The 10,158-nt window shown below is 42.9% G+C and overlaps 1 long non-coding RNA gene across 1 annotated transcript; it reads right to left on the bottom strand.

Moving 5' to 3' along the window:
• Positions 1–1,709: 1,709 nt before the first annotated feature.
• LOC132591489 (uncharacterized) lies at positions 1,710–10,152 on the bottom strand. Its single transcript, XR_009556994.1, has 5 exons — positions 8,750–10,152; positions 7,111–8,532; positions 5,875–5,915; positions 4,155–4,260; positions 1,710–2,782 (listed from the first exon to the last, which is right to left on the bottom strand). It is a non-coding gene; the product is annotated as an uncharacterized LOC132591489 (long non-coding RNA).
• Between the last annotated feature and the right edge of the window lie 6 nt (positions 10,153–10,158).

Raw genomic sequence — 10,158 nt, 5'->3', positions numbered from 1 at the left:
GCTTTTATTTTCAGAAAGAAACCAGTTTCTTTCCAGGGGCATTCTACAAGTTCCCAGATGTATTCCAAATGCATGGGTCAGACTAGAAACAGAGATGACGAAAGTCAAATCTCATATCAGTCTAACATCAACACACGAAATATATGCACACAAAAGCTCATACCAATGACAAACTTAGTTGGTCTCTAAGGTGCTACTGGAAGGAATTTTTTTTATATTTTGTTTCAAATACGCCAGACCAACACGGCTACCTACCTGTAACTATCAATATACACGGCAAGTGGCTACCTTTGAAACTGCTCCCCCAAGGAATAGCCCCATTGATTCTGAGCGACCAGTTTCAGTCTGGGTGGCAGACAGCAGTTCTAAACACTCTCCAGAAACAGGGCCTAGCTCCCCAAACCCTCATAACTATGGGCCTGGGCCAAGCTAGATCCGTGGTTAGGCAAAGAATCATGGACAGAGAGAGACAACAGGACTATACAAGGGTTCCCGATTATAAACTCTTAGAAAATGGGAGATACGCAGCCGCTCCAGCAACATATCTCTATTTCCTCGCATCCAGAAATGCAAGAAGGGCTTTCACTCTCACTAGAAGCTCAGCCTTGCCCTCATCGGTTCTGGAAGGCTCCTATGGAAGAGTTGGCGTACGCACAGAGACTTTGCGCCTGCCCATTAGGGGAAATAGGAAGCCACAAACATATATATTTTTAGATGTCCTTTCTATGCTGACATTCGTAAAGAAACCATCAACCCTTTGCTGAAGAGGCTCGCCGTTCTTCCAGACAAGTCTAAACTTAATTCTCTCCTCTTAGGCAAAGATCACAAGACGACCTGACTGGTAGCCAGATTCTGTGCCCAGATTTGTAGGCACAGATCATCCTCTAGAATAAAACAGCTTACTAGGGAAAAGCTGAAGTCCCCTCTTGGGGCACCTTAGGATCAAATTTTATGGTAGCCCAAATCGCAGTCGTACGGATGTATGTATGTATTTCAATTTTAACTCATGAGCTATTGCTGCAATCTAGTCTAATTGTATATTTTATCTTTATGAATGCTGTCACTATTGTGTTATGCGAGCTGGTCTTTGACCGTAATAAATTATTATTATTATTATTATTATTATTATTATTATTATTATTATTTCCAGGGGCAAGAAAATATGCCATAGAACTAGATTGTTTGTGTGGGGGCTATGTAGAAAAAAACAAATATGGAGTCTTCACTGATGCTGAAATAAAATGTCATGTGTTTGCATCCAGAGACTCACATTATTTTGTTTGCAGGTTTGTATGTATGTGTGCATGCATGAGTAAGAGGGTTTTTGTCTTACCCCTTTCCCTCCCCTACATAAAATTCTTTATATTTTGACATTCGGTTCATTGGCTGTTAAAGCACAGTTCTGTGGAAATTCCCACTACAGTCTTCTCCATGTACTTAAGACGCCACAGTTGTTAGTAGGTTTTTTTCCAGATCCTTTTTGCCATGTTGCAGCATGATGGAAGTTCCACACAGTCAGTTCACTGCCTTGCAATTGTTTCTGTGAAGAATAATTCATACTGGCCTGCCCCACTGTGATAAATATAGTGGTCCAAATAACGCTTACCATTACCAGCGTCACCATTACAGCCCCTATAAATGACTGGTTTATTTGAGCATTCATCCTGATTTGCTTGTACAAAATTTATGCAGAGGTTAGATTACAGCCAGTTCTTTATTGAGCATTGCACAACCAAAATTAGCTGAAGGCATGACCATGGAAACAGACAGCAATGCAAACAAAAAGACAATAATCCCAGTAATAAATACAGAAATATTTTAATCAGTACAACAAGGAAAAACAACACAGGCTTGCTGTCATGGGGGTCAATGAAGTAGGTCATATTAATGCTGAAGGATGCAGGATGAGGGGATATGTTGTCCAAAATCATTATTGTTTGGGGTCTTGCTTTGGATAATCACCCCAGTCTAAACAGTTGTTGGGGGTGGGGAACAGGGCATGAGATCTTCACTCCCTTACACAGCAGGGCCTATAGCCTGGCATCATTAACCACAGTGATCAAATGGGACAGACTGTGACTTTACTTGCTCCCCAAGTGAGCAAGCATTCTATGGCAGACACCTTGCAGCACTCGGGGAACAAACCATCACTTGCAATTAGGAATGGATGAGTCTTATCAATTTCAGTTTCTCATTCACCCCACCCTCCAAATGTTCAGTTCAGTTCTCCATATTTCCACATTGTTTGTTTTCGTTTTTTTAACAGACCTCATGAAAACCCACCAGCATTTTAGTGAGAATTGATCCTAATACGCCCATTTGTGTATACACATTTTATATGAGGCAACTACCCCCTTTATTATGCCTATTTTATTTTCACTAATATATGCAAGAACAGACTCTTCCACAGCTACCCCACCCAGTTTAACGAAGGTGCAAGCTCTTTCCTTGAGCTCTCTCTTTTCCTTATCTGCTATGCCATGAACAAAGCCAGCAGCTGTATCAGAAGTGGTTTCTGTTCTCCACCATGGGGCTGTTGTGGTGATATGAAGGATTCTATCTGCAAGGCAAAGCAAATTCTTCTGCATAACCAAAATGGCATGGCATGATTCAAGGTTAACTGATGCATTGAAGCGCAGGTGTAAGCAAGGAGCCCACATTCCGGACAGACTGGGTTTGAAGACAGTCTCTGGGAGGCATTTGGGGAGACGGGCACACATGTGCAGAGAAGATCAGTCGGATCCTTGCCTTCAGTTGGTAACACAGTACTTCCAGAAACAAGCTGGCAAAGAAAAGGGAAAGGGAGGGCAGGAAGGAAGAAGTCACCACAATTAATGGCAGGAAACAATGCTCTAATTTTGGGATGCACTAAGTTGTCTACCAACTACAAATTGACCTAAAGAAGTGGGGAGGTGTGGCTAAGCCTGTGGTTAAAAATGAACAGCACAGGCCTAATACAGTACATAGCACCAGGAAAACACTTCACTAACTGCTCACTGGATGTGACAGTGTTCATATAAAAGTGTGTGGCGAGTTGTGGATTTGGGGATGGTTGGTATCACGGCCTCAGGGTGGGGAGAGGCTTTAAGCTTTTGTTAGTATGGGCAGAGCTGTCAGTTTCAGTTTCTCTCTGTTTCTCATTTTTCCAGACTCCACATTTCCATATCACTTGGTGTTTGTTTGTTTTTTTAAAAAGAAACTCCTCATGTAAATTTATCAGTATTTTAGTGCAAATTTCTTTTAATATTGTACACATTTTTGCATGCAGTTTTTGCCTTTCACACTTTCTGCAACGTGGTCTTCCATAATGGAATTGCATTATTATCCATTATTTTCACCAATCTACCCATTTGATGCACATTTTATCCCACCGTATGCATTTTTCTATACATTACTTGGCTGGGGAACTGCACAACAATATTCAGAGAGGTATGAATGTCTTCCCTATCCCTAGCCTTTGCCCCAGTCCAGATCCCACATACCCCTCAATCTGTTATTTGTTTGTTTGTTTGTTTAAAATCACTATTGTGTAAATAACATTCATCTTGTTTTCCCCTATGCATTTAGCTCAGGGGTGGCCCATGCGGTGTCCTTTAGATGTTACTGGGTTCTCATTTGTTTCAGAAAGAGCAAATTAGGGTAACCAATACAAATGCATGCCGAAATAGAAAAAGTAAAATGAAGCTACAATGGGGAGGAAAACTTGAAAGCAACTTATTACTTTTACTGTATTTTGTATGTGCTTATATCAATATTTTTTCGTATTTTTTTTTAAAAAACAATTTAAGAAATTTGTTGTTGTTATCAGTGCTTTTTTCTTTAAAAAATGTTTAGGGGTACTCTCATTTTCCTACTCATATTGAAATACTGCCCCTCAGTGAGGCCAAACTTAGATTCACAAAATGTTTAGGGGTATGCACCCGCCCCCAAGAATAAAGCACTGATTATTATTATTAAAAGAGCAAATTAGGTAGATTCACCTTTAAATTAAAACTGAACTGAAATTCTTCCAAAACCCTATTTGAGAATTCTGTGAGGCCCCTGCTCAGGGACCTTACACCTGCACATTATCCAGAATTCTACCACCTACATATTTTAGAAAGCAGCTCGAGTTCTCATTTCAACCACGTTACTGAGAACCAGAGGCATCTCACCTCTCTTGCTCGGCTTCTGAGGAGACTGGTCCGCTTTGACAAAGGCATGGCTGCGGAACTTGTCTGCTGCTGACAGCTTCCACAGAATGGCTTTTATATCCTCTACCTGAAAAATGAAGATGGAGAAATCAGTCCACTGGTAGTCCATGTCAGGCAGGGGCGTAGCGAGGCGCCGCGACACCTGGGGTGGCAAATTGCCATGCCCCTGGGGGGGCACGGCATCGCTACGTAATGACGTGTGCATCGCTACGTAGAGGGGGATCACAACCCCCCCGTGCGTGAATTCAAAACAGAGCCTGGACGCTCCATTTAGGCTCTGTTTAGAAGTCACTGGGGGCGCGATCCCCCTCTACCTAGCACGCATGTGCAGCGGGATGCTGCACATGCATGCTAGGTAGAGGGGGATCGCGCCCCCAGTGACTTCTAAACGGAGTGTCCAGGCTCAGGCGCTGATCGCAGGACAGGGGCACGACCCCGAGTGCCACCACCCCCCCCTCCAGCAGGCACCCACGCGGTGCCCAATCGCTCGGCCGGCGCGCCTGCAGCTTTTTTGGGGTCCCCCCCAAGGCTGCCGTGCAGAGGCAAGGAGCGGGGGCACTGCACCAAGTGACACCCCCTTCAGGGCGGTGCCCAGGGCGGACCACCCCCCACCCCCCGCTTGCTCCGCCCCTGGTGTCAGGTTTGCGTGTATTCATTCATAAGACTGTTCTGTCCCTGTGCCACATAATATTGCAATTTTCCCTTCAAATCTGCCTGGGAAGCTCATATCTACATATGTGTTTTAAACCCATTTTCTATCAAAATACACAATTCTACGTTTCATCCTCTGACATGCATTTTTATACTACCAATCAGATGTCAGGGATATAGAAAGGAGTGTCAGAAAAGGGAGGGACAGACCACATAAGAACTGTAGAAATAAAAACCAATCTCATTCTCTGGGTTAGGGATGGGCAAATCTGTCGATTTTGATTTCTTGATATTACTTGTTTCACCAATTATGATTTCAGTCCCCCACATTTTCACATCAGTTTGTGATTTTTTTTTAAATCCTCATGAAAATTAATCAACACGTTACTGACAAGTTCTGTTAATATACACATTTTATATGCGATTTTGCAAAGCATCCCCCCCCCATAGAATGTGGTTTTGTATGTTATTTTCACAATCTATGCATTTTAATGCACATTTTATCCTGGTTTGTGCATTTCTGTACACAATATTTGACCGGGGAAATGCATTGCAAAATTCAGAGGTGTGCTTATTGCAAAGGATGGTTGTGTTTTGGTACCCATGTCGTTTTGGAAACGGAACTCGCTAAATGCACTGAATGAATGCCATCCACGTGCTGATGCTCTATTAAAAACACGAAGGTTTGGGAGTTCCAGAGAAAAGACCTAGAGTGGATGAATATAGGCATTGGAGGCTGAAAAGGTAAATGGGTGATAGTACAGAGAACATCTAGCAGCATAGAAGCTGCTTTATACTGAGTTAGACCATTAGTCCATCTAGTTTAGTACTGTCTGTACTGACTGGCAGTGCATCTCCAAGGTTCCAAGACAGGAGCTTTTCCCAGCCCCGTGTGGAGGTGCTGGGGATTTAACCTGGGAACTTTTGCATGCAAAGTATCACATTTGCTGAGGGTAGAGATGCTATATGTATACAAGAGTGTCCTACATTAATCTGTGAAAAGTTGGGAGGGCATGCCTTTGACACTCACCAGGTTATCGGCACCGTCATCTTGCAGTGACTCCTTGCCTCCTGCAATGACAAAATACATCTGGAAATGGCCCCACGAACAGTCAGAAAGAAACTGAGCTTTTGCCACGCAGTTATTTTTCAAAGGGGGGAAAGGAAGAAAGGGGAGGCAGGCAATGCCAGTTGGTCATTTGGAAAGCAAAATGAAGAAAATGTCAAGCACATACTACTGTTGGAAGCAACTTTTTAAGGAGGAACTAATCTCAGTCCAAAACTGTGAATTGTAATGAGCATCATTTGCTGAGAAGACAGGTGTGGCCTTCATGAACACATCCTGGACATCACAAACAATGAAGGGGCAGGGCCTATCAGGTCTAACAGTTAATCCCCCAGGTAACTAGGATAAGCATTGGAATCTATAATTCTATGATGCACCCATTCTTTCTGAACAAATCCTAAGTGGATATGCATTCTGTGAGTTATTTATGGCTGCAGCTCGTATGCTAGTCGGCGAACAGCGGAAGGAATGGAATGTGACATTGTACCATCTGCAAAGAACTGAACAATGGAAGACAGTAATAAACGCTCACAGGTTTGGAACAACAACATATATGAAGGACTACACACGTGAAATGGGTTACTTATTTATAAGATGCAACGTAGGTGCTTTTCGTAAGTTGAAAAAAGAGACCAGCTAGAATAATGGTTTAACTGCAAGTGAAGCGTGTCAACAGGACTCTAAATAAGAAACCATGCGGCAATGTGAGGAAACGATGGTGGTCATGCATTTGGAACAGGAGCCAGAAACCTGATTTTAAGAAACTGTATTAAATTAAATTAAATTGGTTTGATTTGTAATAATTTGGAAAAATAATAAAAATAGCAAAAGATAACAAAGATAGCAAATAAAAAAGAAGTAAGGGAGCATCTTACTAGCCTAATTCCAGAATTCATTGATATGATGAAGAGCTAATGGGGAGGGGGGGTACAGTAAAAGAGGGGATTTTAAGGGGGCTTTCAGACCAGTTGATTATTTAGCATTCATGCAGATACATTTGTGCAGAGGTTATACGACGATGCCAGCTAGTAGATGTGATCCTGCCCTTCCATTACCATTATCTGTCACTTTTCTTATTGGACTCCCTGTGGTTAGAAAAGTGATGGGGTAATTGCACTAGAAAAGTGTGGGGTGATAACCAAATTTTGTGTGAATGAACAGCCCATCAGGAAGTGCCCCAAATCATGTACCCACACTAACCATTCCATTGTCTACTTTTCTGGACCTGATTAATTCCTTCTTCCAGGGCAGAGTGAGCTGCATTCAGATTCCGGGATGGACGAAGTCCAAAAGAAGCTGCATCATCAGGTATGAATCCAACAGCGTTATCCACCAAGTTAAAATCCGTAGGTACAAAATCTGGGCAGAACATAAAAAAAAAAGTGTGCTTGTAACTTTCCTACTATGGGAAGCAGGGCAGATGCACCAGAAGTTCCTTAATCTGGTGCTCTCCAGAAGGACTACAACTCCCCTCATCCCTGACCATTGGAGTACAACCATTGGACTTTTGGACTACAACTCCCATTGACCATGTAAAGAAGGACTGAAGAGAGTTACAGCCTGATGGAAGGCACCAGATTAGGGAAGGCCAAGATGGGCCTTGGTCTGATCTAGCAATGCTCTGCTTATGTTGACATGCATTTGTAGCCTAGCATGAAACCATCACAACAGCACTGACCAACTTCCACTCCAAATCATAATCAAGATTGTTCCTTACCTTGCATGGCCTCAATGTCTGGGTAAACAGGATAGGCTGCTACGCAGCAGATAGATGAAAGTGCTACCATGACATACGCCAGAATCTGGAACTCCATCTTCATTGTCCCCTTTTGCAGCTTGGCCAAACTGTGAGGATCTCGCAGCAGCCTGAGTGCTTGGACCCTCCTTTATACCCTCTCCACCCATCTATCTCTGCAGGATCAATATGTTATCATTTTGCAAAAGATTCTCATCATCCCAGTCATCCATCTATTGCAGTGACAGTTTGTCATCCTAATGCACCAGCATCCTTTTACGCTTTCATTCTATCGTCGCTTGAACAGGTAGCCCTTAACAAATGTTTAGACTAGATGAGACAGTTCATTACTGTTTGGTTTGGCTGGGAGAACCTGGGGTAGAAATGAAACGTTGTGACGTCAGCGACTCTCTGAAGTTAACAATGAGTTTGGCCTGGACTGAATGGAATGGACAGAAAAATAAATGCTACCTTTTTTCTTTCTTTTTTCCTTTTTTGGTATATGCAAAATGCAAACCAGCATTTCCGCTTCACAGGATGTTACTGTGTAAAGATTACCCACTTCCCCTGCCCTATGAAAAGCCCTGCAGAGGTGGATGCTTCTTGGTAGCAAATGCCACCTCCTTGATGATGGATTTCCTTTGCTTCCTGCCTTGTTTAGGGTTAGTTTTTAATGTTTGAAGTTTTATTCTGTTTTTAGTCTTCAGTTGGGAGCCTCCCAGAGTGGCTGCGGAAACCCAGCCAGATGGGCGGGGTATAAATATTATTATTATTATTATTATTATTATTATTATTATTATTATTATTAAGTAGCTTCTGCACACACTTACATACTTAATATCCTCCTGTCAGGCAAGCAAGACTCAGCATCATAGGAACATGTAAAGCTGCCTGATACAAGATAAAAAAATTCCTTCAGTAGCACCTTAAAGACCAACTAAGTTTATATTTTGGTATGAGCTTTCGTGTGCATGCACACTTCTTCAGATACACGTGTGCATGCACACGAAAGCTCATACCAAAATATAAACTTAGTTGGTCTTTAAGGTGCTACTGAAGGAATTTTTTTATTTTGCTTCGACTCAGACCAACACGGCTACCTACCTGCCTGATACAAGGTCAGATTAGTCTACTGCAGGCATCCCCAAACTGCGGCCCTCCAGATGTTTTGGCCTACAACTCCCATGATCCCTAGCTAACAGGGCCAGTGGTCAGGGATGATGGGAATTGTTGTCCAAAACATCTGGAGGGCCGAAGTTTGGGGATGCCTGGTCTACTGCATTCAATATTGTCAACCCTGGCTGGCAGTGGCTCCTCAGACCCCATGGCCTGAGGTGTCCCACCCCCATTATAAAAGTCCAAGAAATCGCTTCAAAGGAAGTCTACTAGAAGAGTCCCATTGCTATTCTGCTATGGGCAAGTTTCAGCTGTCCATTGCTCCAAGGTTTTAAAGGAGACACCCACCCTCCTGGAACAAATCAAGTTCTAGTTTCAAATAGTGTCCAGCCAGATCGCTGGGAAGCCCTCAACTGGAGGGACATGAAATCTGCAGCCCCTCCCAACTGTTTTGTCTCCAGCGTTGCTATTCACAGGTGCGCTATGCTTAACGGTTGTTGCGAGACCTACCCCCCCCCCAAGCTACCTGTAGCTTCCTCTATTAACCCTCAAATCAAAGTTCCTCCTTGCAAACTGGATCTTTCCCGTTCTTGCCAGCAGAACCATCTGTGCCTATTTCTGAGCTTTTTGGGGTGTGTGTGTGTTCTGTGGTCACTTTAATGAGTGTTAATGAGTAATCTTTTCCTTGTGCTGGATTAAGAAGTGAAGCCAGTATTGCCAGTAGGAGAGGCAAGAGCAGCCAGCCAAGGAAAGGAAAAAAGTTCCACTACTTTTCTAAACCACATGACTCCAGAATATATGCAAATAAGAAGAGCCTACTGGATCAGGTCAGTGGCAAATCCAGTCCAGCATCCTATTCTCACAGTGGCCAAATCAATTGCAAGCAGGACCAGAGCACAAGAGCACTCACCCCTCCTGGGGTTTCCAGCAATTGGTATTCAGAAGTATTTCTTCCTCAACGGCTAGTAGCCCTCAATAGCCCTCTCCTCCATGAATTTGTCTATTCTTCCTTAAAAGCCTTGTAGATTGATGGCCATCACTGCCTCCAGTTTGGATGAGTTCCACAGTTGAGCTGCCTGAAGGATAACTTTCTTTTATCTACCCTGAACTATGGTGTTTTGCAGGAGGGATTCAAGTGCATACCAGGAATTTAGATTGTGCCACTAAAAGTGGATGAAAGGCTTCTTGCTCCCTAGTGCAATAAATCCAGTCTTTTGAATAATTTATTTTATTTTATTATTTGCAGTCAGGAAAGTAACAGGCCAATGCATTGTGTGAAGGATGAATGAATGACTAACAGAAATATATGTACTGGTTACAGGTAGGTAGCCGTGTTGGTCTGGGTCGAAGTAAAATAAAAAAATTCCTTCAGTAGCACCTTAAAGACCAACTAAGTT

The sequence above is a fragment of the Zootoca vivipara genome, chromosome Z (genome assembly GCF_963506605.1).
Source record: "Zootoca vivipara chromosome Z, rZooViv1.1, whole genome shotgun sequence".
NCBI classification, from domain to species: Eukaryota; Metazoa; Chordata; class Lepidosauria; order Squamata; family Lacertidae; genus Zootoca; species Zootoca vivipara.
The sequence above is the reverse complement of the archived record's forward strand: the minus strand, read 5'-3'. Positions and strand labels throughout refer to the sequence as shown.